The 16,898-nt window shown below is 45.0% G+C and overlaps 1 protein-coding gene across 2 annotated transcripts in view; it reads left to right on the plus strand.

Moving 5' to 3' along the window:
* ARNT2 (aryl hydrocarbon receptor nuclear translocator 2) overlaps positions 1-16,898 on the plus strand; it is a 228,672-nt gene that overhangs the window by 47,673 nt on the left and 164,101 nt on the right. The window lies entirely within an intron of this gene.

Raw genomic sequence — 16,898 nt, forward strand, 5'->3', positions numbered from 1 at the left:
GGCCGGATCGGGCCAAAAGTTGAGGCCGCGGCTTTGCGGCCTACTCACAGCTGTCCAAGTTCCTGACCAAGCTGTCCGAGTGCTGGACCAAGCTGCCCAAGTGAAAAAACCAAGCTGTCCAAGCTACTGATTCAGCGGACGGTACTGCCGACGAATGCGTGCCTCACACGGCCGAATCAGACCAAAAAATGAGTCCGTGGTCTTGCGGCCTACTCGCAGCTGACGGAACTGGCTGTCCAAATGACTAACCAAGCTGTCCAAGTGACTGACCAAGCTGACCGAGCTCCTAACCAAGCTATCAAAGCTGCTGATTAAGCTAACAAAGCTGCCGGCAGACTCGCAACTCACGCGGAGGGATCGGGCCCCAAATTTAGGCCGCGGCTTTGTGGCCTACTCACGGCTGTCTGTCCGAGCTGCTGGCCAAGCTGTCCGATCTAATGACCAGGCTGTTCAAACTGCTAACCGGGTTGATAGAGCTGCGGACGGGCGTCCGCTCCCCCCCCCCCCATACGGTGTGCCTGGCGCCCCCTTGAACCGGGGGGTGTCCTGGGGGGTACTGCATTTTTTAGTGATGTGAAGCAGCCATTTTGGTGTGGGTGAGGGTTCTCTGCCTGTGTGTCATGGCGGGCCCCCTCTCCCCCCTCTAGGGGGCTGTGTCCTATTGTGTCCTCTATGGAGGGCAACCCTTAAGTCAAATAGGTGGTCCATTTGTGGACCTTTAGCTGGCGTCTCCTTCTGGGACTGTGGTCAGTGACCTCCCCTGCTTGTTATGTTCTCAGGGTGAGCTTAGCATATAGCGACTCTACTGGGTCTGCGTCCATGCAGGTGCTCTGACGGTGAGGTTGATTCCTCTTTTACTGCACATGCAAAAGCGCTGATGGGTACACTGATTGTATCAATGCAGGAAACTTTAAAACATGGGGGATGCAGCTGCTGCTGCGTCAGAGGCGCCAGTCCTCTCAGGGCCTGCATATCCTCTAAAGCGGCAAATGTATTTTCTTTTTCCCGCCTATTGTGACAAAATTGTCATGAGTCAGTGGAGTTGTTCTATACGCAATATGGCGGTGCCTAAGCGTTTCAATGAACGGTATCCCTTGAGGAGTCTCTGTGGAGTACGTGGCCAGTTCCACCTGTGGTGGACTCTCAGGTCTCCAGGCTGAACAAATCCACCGTATTTCCAGTGAAGGAGTCTCCATTTTTAAAAGATCCTTTTGACAGGAGAGCCGAGGCTTTGGTCTGCCACATGTTTACTGTGGCCGGTTCGGTCCTTAGGCCGGTGTTCACCATATCATGGTGTCCCTGACTTTCCAGGGTGGGCAAAGCTATTGCGCCAGGATCCAGAGGGGGAACAGATTCCTCCTGCCTTTGCGGAGCTAGCGGACTAGTTTGTCCAGGGGTTGCAGATCGTCTGCGATGCCTCTCTGGATGCGGCTCCCTTAGTCTCTGGGCTGTCTGTGTCAGCAATGATCCTTCGGCGCAGCATATGGCTAAAATGCTGGTCTGCAGACCAGACTTTCCAGAAGGCCTTATGTGATCTTCCCCTTATGGGGAATCGTCTTTCAGAGCCTCCCTGGAAAGACCTCCTCCAGAGGTTCCATGAGGACCTGGTCTGGTATGCCGAGAGTGGGTCCTTCCCGACCTGCAGACAAACACCCCTTCTGTTTGAAGGGGTGCTTTTATCCGTATCTGGGGGTGGGGGGGGACATCTTTGCTTCTTTCCGGACCCATGGACCTCCCTGATTCAAGACAAGTGGTTCCATGAGCTGATTCGGTCCGCCTACAAAACTGAGTTTTCGGTCTTCTCGCATTTATCCCCAGACCGCCTGCGAGGTCTCTTTGGGGCGGTGCAAGACTTGCTAGTACAAGGGGTGATTGTTCTGGTTTTAGAATCGGAACGTTTGTTTAATGTTTGTAGGTCCCAGGAAGGAAAGGGAGGTTGCTTTTTGCGTATACAGATGTTTTGAATGGAGTCTGTTCGTACGGTAGTGGCATCCCTACATCAGGGGGAACTTCTGGCCTCTATCGATAGTAAGGACGCTTACCTTCATATTCCGATATATGTTAGTCATCAACACTTCCTCCGCTTACTGTAGGTGGGGAGAATTTTAAAGAGGTATCACCTGAACCCCTCGGGTTGACCCCGGTTTTGGCATTGTTGTGCCAGCGGGGAATTGCGATACTGGAGTACCTGGATGATCTTCTGCGAGGAGACTCTCCGACTGCTCTGAAGGACAACCGGCAGATTACTGTGGGGACTCTGCAAGAGTTCGGTTGGAAATGAAATTTCCAGGTACTGGCTCTGGTTCCGTAGACCTAGTTGGACTATTTGGGTCTGTTCTGGACTGGGCCTCAGCCAGGGTGTTTCTCCCATTGGACGAGTTTCAAAAATCTATCCACTCGAGACCTCTGCAAAGAGAGATTCTTGCCATGTGGGGCAAGAATCAACAGTCTTTAGACAATCTGATCCTGTACGAGAGGGTCCCTGAGTCGATGGCTTCGCTCTCTGGCGCTTCAAAAGGGTAAATCTTTCTTCCCCTGTACTGGACAGTGGTCACCATGAATGCCAGTCTGTCCGAGTGGGGTGGCGTTTCTTGGCACCGAATGTGCTCAAGGGGTCTGGACTCTGGAAGAATCCAGACTACCGATCAATATACTGTACATTTCCTCTGGCGGTGTTTCATCAGTTATGTCTCCGGTGGGGAACTCCAGAGGTGGTCCTGTTGGCCTCTCGTCTCAACAGGAAGGTGCTTGGGTCTGTGCAGTACTGTCTGATATGTGTCTTTCCTATTTTAGAGCTTCTGCCAAGACCCCTGCGTAGGCTCGAGGCAGAAGGGATTACGGCCATCCTAGTGGCTCCAGACTGGTCTTGGTACGCAGATCTGATACGGTTGGTCACTGATGCTCCTTGGAGACTTCCTCTTAGAGGAGATCTGTTGGCTCAAGGGCCAATCTTCCATCTTGCTTTACAGTCGTTGGTTTTAACGGCTTGGCTGTCGGGAGCCTGGTGCTGAAGGCTAGAGGGTTGTCTGAATCAGTGATTCCCACACTGCTGTAAGCTAGTAAATCTACTTATAGGTAGATTTACCATCGTGTTTGAAGAGCGTACTTTGCAGATGTGAATTTCTTGGGGTTCACTCCGGCTTCTTTTCGGTGACTCTGAGTTTGGCTTTCCTGCAACAAGGTGTGGAGCAGTGTCTGGCCTTGGGTACCCCCAAGGGCCAGGATCGGCCTTGGCTGTTTTCTTTCATCGTTCTTTGGCTAAGCTTTCTGTTGTTCGCACCTTTGTTCAGGGGGTTTGCCACTTGGCTCCCCCAGTGCGGTCTCCATTGCCCTCGTGGGATCTCAACTTGGTGCTGTCGGTTCTTCAGTAACTGACGTTGGAAAATATTCGCGAGATATCTCTGTTTACATTGTCCCAGAAAGTAGATTTTTCTTCTGCACGTAGGGTGTCGGAGTTGGCAGCTTGTCTTGTAATTTACCTTACTTGGTGGTTCATGGAGATAAAGTGGTGCCTTGACCCTGCCAGTCGTTCCTTCCTAAAGTCGTCTCTGGTTTCCTTTTAAATAAAGGCGTCATGTTACCTTCCTTGTGTCCTAAGCCTATGCACCCTAAAGAGATTGCCTTACATTTTTTGGATGTGGCTTGGGCAATCAGGGTGTACCTGGCGGCAACTGAGTCATTTCAAAAATCGGATTCCCTATTTGTCCTTACGGATAGACCCTGTAAGGGGCTGGCTGCATCTGCTGCGACCATTTCCAGATGTATTAGGCAGACCGTGGTGCATGCCTATTCCATTAAGGGTCAGGATCCTCCTTTCCCTATTAAGGCGCAGTCTACATGGGAGCTTAGTGCCTCTTGGGCCTTCCGTCATCATGCGTCAGTGGTGTAGGTTTGCAAGGCGGCTACCTGGTTGTCCGCGCACATTTTTACATGATTTTATAAGGTGGATGTGTTGGCATCTGCGGATGCTTCCTTTGGCCGCAAGGGTTTGCAGGCCGCTGTTGGAGAGGATTAGTCCTCTTTGAGGGTGTATTTTTTTTGTCAGGTGAGCTCCAGTTGTTCCTGGTTGAGCTCTTGGTTTACCGGTTGCTAAGTTCAGCCCTTGTTGGGAATTTTGTTTATTGCTGTGTTTTTTTCCCACCCCTCATGCTGATACTGCTTTGGGACGTCCCATATGTCAAATGAAGATATGAAGCTGTGTCCGTCAATGCACGAAAGAGATAACTGGATTTTTGTCTTAACGTAAAATCCTTTTCTCTGATGTTCATTGACGGACACAGCACCCACCCCTCTGTGAAGTTGGGTTATGTGTTCTTCTGACACTGCTTGTTACAAAACTGATATCCTAGAGCAGAAAGTAGTGGGCGTATACCACCTGGGACTGCCCTATAGGCGTAGTTAAGCTTTGTTAACTTTTGTTAACTTTTTTCCGCCTAGTGTCCTACTCCTAGGAAGAGCAGCATAACCCAACGGTCAAATGAAGATTATGCAGCTGTGTCCGTCAATGAACAACAGAGAAAAGGATTTTACGGTAAGACAAAAATCCAGTTTTTCACTGTGATTTATAATAAATAACTGTAAATTAGCTGAAAAATGTTCTGTTTTGCACAGGGATTTTTGCACATTAAGTTCCATTATCCATAATATTTATATAAAATTTAAAATATGATATTTAATAAATTCCTAAAAAAAACGAGTAAGGAAACTGGCATGCACACCACAAAGGGATGCCTATTTATCTCACCCACTCGGCGCTAAGGTGCTCAGTGCTATAAACACAATAGAAATTTCAATGATATTTAATAAGTTATATTTACAGGTTGCTGAAGTTACCCATAGCATTATGATAAAATTAGTTTGCTAATGAGGTGTTATACCAAATATGACCACATGATGGCACTCACAGGTTTTGCTACAGCAGACTGGCCCATGTATTTATTCTGCAGAATGAAAGTTCACTTCTAGTGGGCAATAGAGAAATGCAGAGAGACAGAGATAAATAGCAACAAAAACAATAATATACTAAAGTCCCCCAAACTGTTTCATTCATTTGAAAACAAATTTATTCCAGCATTTTTCATGCTCAGTGTGGTACACAGCTCTTGATATGTACAGTATGTATGCCATGCTACATGAGCTGTAACTTTTATAATTATTTACCAGAAATTTAGCTTGACTGCACTCTTTTGTTGCTATTAGTATGGCACTGTGCATGCATCTGCGTTTTAACCATTCAGCTTCAGAAGTTTTACCCCCTTCATGACCAGTTCACTTTTTTCTATTTGGCACTGCGCTATTTTAACTAGTAATTGCACGGTCATGCAACACTGTACCCAAACAAAATTAATATTTTTTTTTTAAACACAAATAGAGCTTTATTTTGGTGGTATTTGATCGCCACTGGGTTTTTAATTTTCAAATATTTAAGAGCCCATTCACACAGGGGCGACACAACTTGCCGGGGCGACCTCTGTGCACCGCGACCTCGGCGCGACATGCACAGACTTCATATCATTGAAGTCAATGCAAGTCGCCTCCAGGTCGCCCCAAAGTAGTACAGGACCCTTTTTCTAAGTCGGAGCGACTTGTGTCGCTCCTATTAGAACGGGTCTTGTGCTAATCTATGGCAGGCGACCCACCGCGACTTGTCAGGCGACCAAGTCGCCTGACAAGTCGCGCTAGTGTGAATGGGGACTTAATGAAAAAAGACGGAAAATTTTGAAAATAATAAAAACACTTGCTGCTATAAAAACATATCTAAAAAAAATTCTTCATAAATTCTGCTACATGTGTTTGGCAAATAAAAATTACAGTAAATGTATAATAATTGGTTTGCGTGAAAATGATAGCGTCTACAGACTGCGGTATATACATCCATGGCCAAAAATTTGGAGAATGACACAAATATTACCTCTCCCAAAGTCTGCTGCTTCAGTGTTTTTTGATATTTTTGTCAGATGTTACTATGGCATACTGAGATATAATTCCAAGCATTTCATAAATGTCAAAGGCTTTAATTGACAATTACATTATGTTTATGCAAAGAGTAAATATTTGCAGTGTTGACCCTTCGTTTCAAGACCTCTGCAATTCGCCCTGGCATGTTGTCAATCAACTTCTGGGCCACATCCTGACTGATGGCAACCCCATTTTTTTTTTATAATTAATGCTTGGAGTTTGTCAGAATTTGTGGGGTTTTTTTTGTTCACCCGACTCTTGAGGATTGATCACAAGTTTTCAATGGGATTAAGGTCTGGGGATTTTCCTCGCCATGGACCCAAAATTTTGATGTTTTGTTCCCCAAGCCACATAGTTATCGCTTTTGCCTCATGGCAAGGTGCTCCATCATGTTGGAAAAGGCATTGTTCCTCACCAAACTGTTCTTGGATGGTTGGGAGAAGTTGCTCTCAGAGGAAGTTTTTCTACCATTTTGTGTTCTTAGGCAAAATTGTGAGTGAGCCCACTGCCTTCACTGAGAAGCAACCCCACACATGAATGGTCTTAGGATGCTTTACTGTTGGCATGGCACAGGACTGATGGTAGAGCTCACCTTTTTTTCTCTGGACAAGGTTTTTTTCCGGATGCCTCAATCGGAAAGGGGATTCATCAGAAAAAATAACTTTACCCCAGTCCTCAGCAGTCCAGTCCCTGTACCTTTTGCAGAATATCAGTCTGTCCCTGATCTTTTTCTGGAGAGAAGTGGCTTCTTTGCTGCCCCTCTTGACACCAGGCCATTCTCCAAATGTCTTCTCCTCACTGTGCGTGCAGATGACGCACTCACACCTGCTTGCTGCCATTCCTGAGCAAGCTATGCACTGGTGGTGCCCCCATCCCGCAGCTGAATCAACTGTAGGAGGTCCTGGCGCTTGCTGGACTTTCTTGGATGCCCTGAAGCCTTCTTCACAAATGCATTGGAAATGTTTTTTTTTTTGGATTAAGTCATTTTCATAGCAAAGAGGGACTTTGCAATTAATTGCAATTCATCTGATCACTCTTCATAACATTGTGGAGTATATGCAAATTGCCATCATAAAAACAGAGGCAGCAGACTTTGTGAAAATGAATATTTGTGTTATTCTCAAAACTTTTGGCCATGGCTGTATACTGGAATTTTTTCTTTTTCTTTTCTTTTTTTTTTATATTGATATGGCGGTGATCAGCGACTTACAGTGGGACTGTGATAGTGCGTGAGAATCGACTAAATGACAATAACATCACCAGTGACACTAGTGTAGTGATCAGTGGTAATACTATACACAGTCACTGTACTAAGGACACTGGCTGGGAAAGGGTTAACATCTAGGGACAATCAAAGGGTTAACTGTGTGCCTAAGAGGTGTAACATGTATAGTGTGTACTGCTTTTACTAAGCAATGGGACTGTTTTTACTCCCTGTTTTGCATGGAGGAATAGAAAAAGCCACATTGCTGCTCTCTGTAGAGAGCCCTGTGTTGTTTACCCACACAAGGCCCTCTTCTGTCATTCGCTCAGCCAAACATTGGAAATGACAGGGGGCAGAGGACACATATTTGCGTGCCCCCAACCCAGAAATGCTGGATCATGTGTGTGTGTGTGTGTGTGTGTGTGTGTATATATATATATATATATATATATATATATATATATATATATATATATATATATATATATATACGTGATCCAGCGCAGTGTGGCTGCACTGTAGCAGTAAAGCTGCAGGAGGCAGTCTGGAAGTGGTTAAACTGCTTGGGCTCTTGCTGTGGTATACACCTGTATATATGATATAGCACATCAGCATATTATTTTAATGATTATTGAATAGTGTTTTACTTTTTTTTTTCTGCGTTTTATTAAGAAAAAAAGTTACATTCTTTACATTTACTAAAACTGGTGCCCACTGAATCTGATGCAACTGTGAATAGTAACCAATCAGCTTCCAGGTTTTATAGTCAAAGCTTAATTGAACAAACTGATGTTAGAAGCTGATTGGTTACTATGCACAGTTGCACCAGATTCTGTGGGCACCAGTTTTAGTAAATCTCCCCCTATGTCCCAGAGCTTTCCCTTTACTTCCTGTCCCATAGCTGAAACTGGAAGTGAGAGGAAATCCCTCCAAAGTAAGGAATCCCGGTGTGTCACCAGAGCTAGAGTCCACATTGAAAGATTTCCCCTCTATTGCTGTTGTGGGCCTTACTTTACTTTTACCCTTGATAACTGTAAACAGGACAAACAGAGAAGGTAAATCTCCATAAGGAGGGCACAGACAGGAATGAAAACTGACAGTGGTTCTAATCCTTCTCTGCTCTATCCAAAATGAAAAAAAGAAATGTTTTGTCTTTTGTTACACTTTAACACATGTTACAGTTCATTCATAGCACTATACAACATATACGAGGGGTGTTCAAGTCAAACCGGGATTTCAAATTTTGCAGGTATAAAAAAGGGATGCTAGCCTGGCAGTACTACACGTATTAGTAGGTGGCAAGTGTGTCTTATTACAGATAGGCGGCGCACGTGTCGCAGGCCAGTCCAGAGACTGTTAACCTCCCTGGCAGTATTCCGGAGTGTGGCTCGGGGTGGAATTTCAGTGCCATTAGCGGTAACCCCGAGCCACACTCAGGGTACCGCCAGGGAGCATTGCTGGATCCTGGAAGAGGTTACTTACCTTGTCCCCAGGATCCCGCGATGTATTCCTGCAGCATACGGCGGCCGGATCTTCTGCCTGATGCTCTGTGCCCCGACTTCCATTCCCTGCGAGCGTCACGTTGCAGGGGGGTGGAACCAGCGGCAAATTTGAAAAGTAAAACACACAAACACACTGATATATTGTAATCCTATTGGATTACATTACTAAATAAAATAAATTGACATTAGTTTGCCCCCCCAGTGCCCTTGCCTGCAGTTTTACTGTACTAAATATATATATATGTGTGTGTATGTGTGTATATACACATATATATATATATATATATATATATATATATATATATATATATATACGTGTGTATAGTAAACGTTTGTGAGGAACTGTGTCAGATGCCTTTGCAAAGTCCAGATACTAGTTAATGGTGATGGGTTAAAACATTTACCATTATCACCAAAAGTGAAAAAAAAATCTAAAATTTTTGGTTGTCACTTGAACACTAATAAAGGGGAAATCTTCCAATGATGACAACCAGGGATTCCCTCACTTTGTAAGTATTTCCTTTCACTTCCTTACTTCTTATCTCCAAATAGGACAAAGTTGGCAAAGAATGGGTTATAACCCTCTCTTATGCCTCGTACACACGCACCGATTGTTGGGCGTGAATTTTCGGCCAACGTCCGATCGGCCGATTGTCGGCTTGTTAGTATGATGCTTCCGACAACCGACTGCGACTTTTTGGCCGAATAAAATCTGGTGTGCATGCTATAAAATTTTTGTTGGCCGTCAACAGAACGGCCGATTGTTCGTCAGTCAGTACAGATTTCGGCAGACAAAAATCTGATGAGCAAGACTGGGCATGCTCAGAGAAGAAAAAACACACGGAAAGTAAACCATCACATGACATCACTTCTGAAGTTGGTTTTTGTTGGCCAACAAAAGTCCAGTGCAAGTCTAGAGCACATTTCAACCAACACAACAACACTGGACAAAAGACGGCCGATCGGTCGGCCAACAATCGGTGCGTGTTTACGAGGCATTACTCTACACAAAATGAAAAAATGCTTAAATTACAATGTGGCTTGTGTGGTAATTGTATATGCTTTTTTTTTTTTTAAAACTGACAATTTTACAATTTTTTGTACAAGAAGACGTAGTGCAACTGTGCAGCATGATTACATGGATTGCAAGACATAAGGCACCAAGAAGTAGTATAACAGCAGAATCAGTCGACATGGGTCATTTAAAAGCAAACAGTAGATTTGTAACAAATGGCCTTAAAACAGCTGCAAGACTAAAATCAGATAGTAAGGTAGCACTAGTATATGTACAGGTGCTACAGATAGCTATTGATAGGTACACGGCTCCACAAAGACTAGCCGAGTACCAGTAGTAATAAGAAAAAAAAAGGGAGGGGAAAGCAGACTAAAGCCAGCCATAGACAGAGCGATTTTCTTTCCTTTTTCACTGGTTGCAGGAAAGAAAATCGCTCAATTTCCCCATCAACACAGTCGACATCAACACTGGGACAACACAGTGCTTATTGCTAGCAGCTATAACAGGCGCTAGCAAAAAAAAACGATCTACTTGGGTACATTCAGCCTGGCCGTACATGGTTTGAATCTCGGCCAGTTTCAATCTGTCTATGGCCGGCTCAAGAAGGAAAGGGGAGGGGAGAGGAACAAGAGCGCCTGACCACTAAGACTAGCAGAACAACCTGAGGCGTTGGCCCCCAGAAAGGTGCATACTAGATATTAGGGGGTAAGTCAGGTGAGTGGAGGGGGTAAAGGCCCGTACACACGTACCGATTGTCGGCCGTAAAGATTCGGCCGACGACCGATCGGCCGATTTTCGGCTTGTTAGTATGATGCTTCCGACAGCCGACAGCGCATTTTCGGCCGAACAGAATCTGTCGTGCAAGCATTAAAATTTTTGTTGGCCAACACCAGAACGGCCGATTGTTCGCCAGTCAGTACAGAATTCGGCCGACAGCAGATTTGCAAGACTGGGCATGCTCAGAGAAGAAAAAAGACAGGGAAAGTTAACCATCACATGACATCACTTCTGCAGTCGGCTGTTGTTGGCCGACAAAATTTGTGTGCAGTCTTTTGCAGTTTTCAACAGACACGACAGCCCTCGGACAAAAGACGGCCGATCGTTCGGCCGACAATCGGTACGTGTGTACGGGGCTTTAGTCAGGTGAGTGGAGCCTCCAAAAGGTTCCATGGTTCCTAGACGTAATTGTGTTTGTCCAAGGAGTTGTGCAGGAAAGCTGTGGGGTATTCCATCCTCTTTACATCTTAGATCCTCGCATGTAACTTAATCAAAGAGGGAGGCTCCTCTCTTTTCCACTTAAAGCGGTGGTAAACCGCTGGCTTTTTTAAAATTTTCTTTAAACCGTGCAAGACAATATCATTTGCGTTTGTATCGCATACTAGCACATTATGTGAAACTTACCTTAGAACGAAGACCTCCATCGGCGCAATGTCACCACTGAAGGCGCTTCTATTTTAACCCAGTTAAACCCCGGGTTTGCGGCTGTGTGAGTGGTGAGAGCCACAATGACGTCAACTCCGTGCATACAGGTTTGCCGTTCCCTGCAAAAAAATGCGCATTTATTATTTTTTTTTTAAAAGGCGAATTTATCCTTTAATAGCCACTTAGCACCATGCTGCTGTCATACATGGGCTAGGAGTTTTTTGGAAGTTTTGGAAAATGTTCAGGTGAAGAGTCCAAAAAAAATGTTTAAGGGTCCTTTCACACGGCCGCTCCGCTGCTTTCCGTGTGTCCGCAAATCATCCTATTTTTTTGCGGATGATTTGCGGACATCAATGTAAGTGAATGGCACTGCGGGTGTCAGTGGAATACCATCCGCTGACACCTGATTTTCCTCCTGTCAGTTCTGTTCCGTTTTTTTGAACGGAACAGAACCCTATTTTTCCTTCCGTGTAAAAAACGGAAAGGAAGGAAAATCGGATGTCAGCGGTGTCATCCGCTGACATCCGCAGTGCCATAGACATACATTATGTCCGCATATCATCCGCAAACGGATGGGATGATATGCGGGCACACGGAGCGGATGACAGAAATGTCATCCGCTCCGTGGAAAAAAAAAAAAAAAAGTCCCGCAGCGGACCTTTCACACGGAGCGGCCGCGTGAAAGGAGCCTAAGGGTTAAAGGGGTATTATTTTTTATTTGTTCATTTTTTTTAAACAAAAGTGAAGTTGCCCTTTAACATCTGTAGTCTATGTATTGTTTCTGCCACTAGAGGTCACCAAGGTATCACACAAAAAGGAATAACCTGACTTCATTATTCTTCTTGTTGAGTACAGATATACATAATAAATGCAGAATTCCTGCAAAATGTTACCAACAATTTTAATTTATTTACCAGGCTTGATTGTCAGGGAAGTGGAGAAGCAGTTTTGTTTAAATGCCTTTAAGGAGAAGTCGTTTAGTTTAAATGTACTGTTTTATGTAAACGTGTGCACGAAGGAGTAACGGATGGGACTTCCGAGCCACAGCTTGTGTTGTATATGGTAATTATGTGGTTGTGGGACAATTTACCAAATCTAATTAGCTCATAGCAGGAGGCACGCCACACATTTCCTAGGAGGCATGCCGCTCAGAATCAACAGCATCTGCGATCGTCTGATGAAGTGTAAATGGTCCTTATTACATCAATTGTAAAGATGGCATTTCATTTCCAAAGACCTCTTCCAGGCCAGGGCTGGCTGTCTTCCCTGGCCTTAAACTTGCTTGGTTGATAGCTGATCCTAATCAGTACATACATCCTATTATGGGAAAGGTATATGCTGACCTTGGAGACTTGCTTCATTATCCGTCTACCAAAATAATTTAGGAGATGATGGAGAGTCAAACGTCATAGTCTCCGGAGGAGAACATGGACCTTTTTCGGTTTGGCAGAGAGAAAAATGCAGAAACCTGTAGCAAATAATCACACTCGCCTTTCACTATGTGAAGGAATTGTCAAGTCTGAGGGGTTGCTGTAGGTTATTGCATATCCTAACTCATTGCACAAACTTATTAAATAGACCTTCAAGAAATGTTGCCTGTGGTTTTACTTTTACTTGATATCATCCCGCCATTGTGAGCATTTATTTGCCGCTGGCATATTACCGCAGGACTTTTTGTTCACCATCCCATCTAAGAATAGCAATTTACATGTCTAACTACAGACAGGTGTTAATTAGAATGCCAGCCAAAAGTTATTTTTTTAGTTTTGGGCAGAGTGGCAAATGATTGGAACCTCGGTCAATTTTTCAGCTGTCTACTTTCCTGTTGGGGAGATCCATTCTAACGTCCTGTTCTTTGACCATTGTCTACATCAGGGGCCCCCAAGCTTTCTAAGCAAAGGGCCATTTTACTGTCCTTCAAGCTTTAGGTCAGACTGTGGCCAGGAGGAGTAGAAAATACTTCAGGGTCAGTGTGAGTAAACAGTGCCTCATTGCCCCCAATAGAGAGAGGAATAATGGCCCATCATTGGTATTAGTGGGGGAAATAGAGCCCATCATTCGTATCCGTAGAATAGCGCCCCATCATTGATATCAGTGGGAGAAATAGTGATCCATCATTGGTATCAGTGGGAGGAAAAGTGCCCCATCATTGATATTAGAGGAAGAAATAGTGCCCCATCATTGGTGTCAGTGGGAGGAATTGTGTCCCATGAATTGGTTACAGTGTGAGGAATTGTGCCCCATTATTGGTATCAGTGGCAGGAATAGTGCCCATCATTGGTGTCAGTGGGAGGAATTCTGCCCCATCATTGCTATCAGTGGGAGAAATTGTGCCCCATCATTGCTATCAGTGGGAGGAATAGTGTCCATCGTTGATACCAGTGGGAGGAATAGGGCCCCGTGGTTAGTATCAGTGGAAGGAATAGTACCTCATTGTTGATATCAGTATGAGAAATAGTGCCCCAAGGGCCAGATAAAGTCAAACAAACAAAGGCAGTTTGTAGACCACTGGTCTACAGCAGTGGTCCTCAACCCTGGCCTACAGGGCCCACTAACAGGCCAGATTTTCAAGATAACTGAAATACATCCCAGGTGATATCATTTGCTGCTCAGTGATTGCAGTACTCTAGTCTGCATCTCCCCAAGGTAATACCTAAAATCTGGCCTGTTAGTGGGCCCTGTAGGCCAGGGTTGAGGACCACTGGTCTATAGCACAGGAACCCTGCAAAAAGCTAAATTTTATAGGTTTTTTTTCTGGAATAGAGAATATATTCAGATGATGATACCTCTCCCAATGACATCTGTCAATGGTGTGATTTCCACTTGCTTTCATTTTTCCAGGACAGTAAGCTAAGGTAAATCACTCTGATAAGGACACATATATCAATAAAGCATGGCATAGCTGCTAACCCTTCCCTAGTTTATCCAAAATTAACATCAGGAACAACAAAAAAGTTTGGCTGTAGTTTTGCTTTTAAATTAACCTAATAAAATTCAAAAAGACTAAAAGGGGTCTGCCCCCCCTCTCTCTCTGATGCGGCTACACACCCCTTAGCTTATTTCCACTCACCTAATGCAAGCAGGCAAGTGGAAATTTTGAGGGCTGACTATATGCAAACCCAGACCTTGATTTGTTCCCTTGGGTTTAGGTACATTTTGCACGGGCACCTACATATGGCACTTTTCCACTGCAAGTACCGGCTCGGCTCTACTCGTCCCTGCTTGGCCCGGTTTGCTTTTCCACTGCTGGTACCGCATGGTACGGTGTTGGAACGGTTCGGTACGGTATGGTTTGCTTTTCCACTAAAGTAGTACTAAAGTTAAGTGGGTGGGATAACAACGGGGTGGGTGGGATTCTCTGACCAATCAGTGGCTAGTAGTGACTGCATGCAAAGGATTGTGGGATATGGTACCAGTTATGGTACCTCTTGGAACCACAATCGAGGTGGTACTGTTTTTGAGAGTCGTACCGTTCGGTTCCATGCAGTGGAAAAGCGCCGCCGTACCGTACCGAACCGTACCGAACCGTTCCTACACCGTACCATGCGGTACCAGCAGTGGAAAAGCACAAAAGCGAGCCGAACCGTTCTGTTCCATTAAAGCGCCAATAGATAGAGGACAGTTTATCTGTTTTCATTAATATTTTTATAAATGTTGCTTCCTCTGCTTGACAATATAGCCCATCTTTGCTGATTTGTACAGCACACTGGCATTGTTTTCCATGTGAAATTGGTTTTGAACTATTTCATAATGTATTTCATATTCTATCATACGTTTTTTAAATATTCAAGTGAAGTGAATGAAGGTCTGGTCCAAATTAAACCAAAAACTAAAATATACTGTAAGATTTCAACAGTACTGTCTAAAAGCTACTTCTTTCTGGCTGTCTCTAAAACCTTTACTTATGGAGCCTACTTGGCTCCTGTTGCTCCATAGTGCTTTGGAAATTTGTCTCCACCTTATTTGTGCCACTAAGTGCCACATTTTCCCATCTGTACAGGCCATCTCCTAAACTGACATCCAGAAGGGTGTGCAGAGCTAACTGGAGACCCGGCTGAACACACCTAACAAAACATATGGCAATCAGAAAGGTGGTGTGCGAGATTAGATTATTTTACATAGGAACGGGCAGAGCCCAATGTGTACAGAGAGCAACATTAACATCATCCTGTATGTTTTAGAGGGAAATGCAGCATCGCCTTGCTGGTGGTTGCTGAATAGGATGTGAGCTGTCAAACGCTTTTCTACCTTTGAAAGATTCATTTGGGAATGAAGATCTCTCCTCCCTTCCGTGTGAGTGAAGAATCGTCCGGTTATCAATGGGAAGAGAGGCGTGTGTTTGTTTAAAATGAGCCCATGTCTCACATCTCCTCGTTGTTTCCTGTTTCCTGGGCCAGGATGGTGGGAAAAGTCACATCAGTGGCACATAATGTGTTTCTACAGCATTGTACGACCGTACTTAGTCACATATCCTTCAGCTAGTCCCTATTCTCACAACACAGTATTCTGCCCATTACAGTTAAACAGTTAAAAAAAAAAAAAAATCTCGTGGAAGGCGGACTTATATTCCCAACTGCACAGAATATGTTTATAATATTAGTTGTTCCTGTTCTTTCATACTGTCTCCATAGAAGTATTAGACAAGATCGGGGGCTTAGTCTCTGATTAGTGCAGGAAAATAAAACCATCCAGTAAAATAAATATATAAAAAAAGATTAAAGGAAAAAGAACAGCCAAAGCTTGGGTCTCTGTACTTCTCCTGTGGATCACAGGAGTGCAGTTTGTTCCGCACTAGTGTGACCCATTTTCAGCAGACAGTGGGCTTAAGCCTGCTGTCAGCTGACATCACACAGAGAGGCGGTCCAGGCTCGGGAAAGATTGCAACCATGTGATCGAGATCAGCCCACATGCCTGGACCACCACCCGGCTCAGCCTCCCAGCAAGCCGCTGAGAGCCTTAGCCGGCCGCTCCCACCCCCTCCACAGCCCAGTGTTCCAGCACCAGCACCAGCTCTCTGCTCAGGAAGCGCTGAGAACCAAGCGATCAGCGATGTTTGATTGCTTAGTTCTCAGCCTTAGAGCCGCGGGGGACATAGGCAGCATCAGACCGATGCTGCATCCCCCTAGATAAGGCCCCTTTCACACGGGCCATCCGCTGACATCCGCAATGCCCATAGACATACATTATGTCTGTATATCATCCGCAAACGGATGGGATGATATGCGGACATACGAAGTGTCATCCGCTCCATGAAAAAAAAAAAAAAGCACTGGAGCGGAACAAAAAAACTGAACGGCCGTGTGAAAGAGGCCTAAGAGCCAGTTCACACTTGTGCGGATGCGGTAATCGCATGTAATTCGGAGCGCACTGCTCCTAAATTACATGCGATCTCATGTGCGGTGCGAATTTCAGCCATACACTTTGTATGGCTGAATTCGCACTGTATCCGCACCAAACATGCACATGAGGCATTTTTTGAGCCGCATCAGAATTGGATCGCACAGTGGTTCCCACTTGTGCGATCCGATTCTGTGCGAACTTGCAGATCGCACTGCGATATGCGAACAAACTGGGGGGTGTCGTTAACATTTAATTGACACCCCCTGCGTATCGCATATGGCAGTGTGAACTGCCAGATGTGCGGATGCGATGTGGGATCACGCTGCATATTTGCAGCATTCCCACATCGCACAAATGTGAACCGAGCCTCAATGAGGCCTTAGTATATCTAAATTACTGTGATTGGTTCTAATTGAGCTGTAGCAACTTTGACAGTAAACATAACAGCAAAATACAC

This window comes from Pelophylax lessonae (genome assembly GCF_965119305.1).
Source record: "Pelophylax lessonae genome assembly, chromosome: 4".
Lineage (NCBI taxonomy): Eukaryota > Metazoa > Chordata > Amphibia > Anura > Ranidae > Pelophylax > Pelophylax lessonae.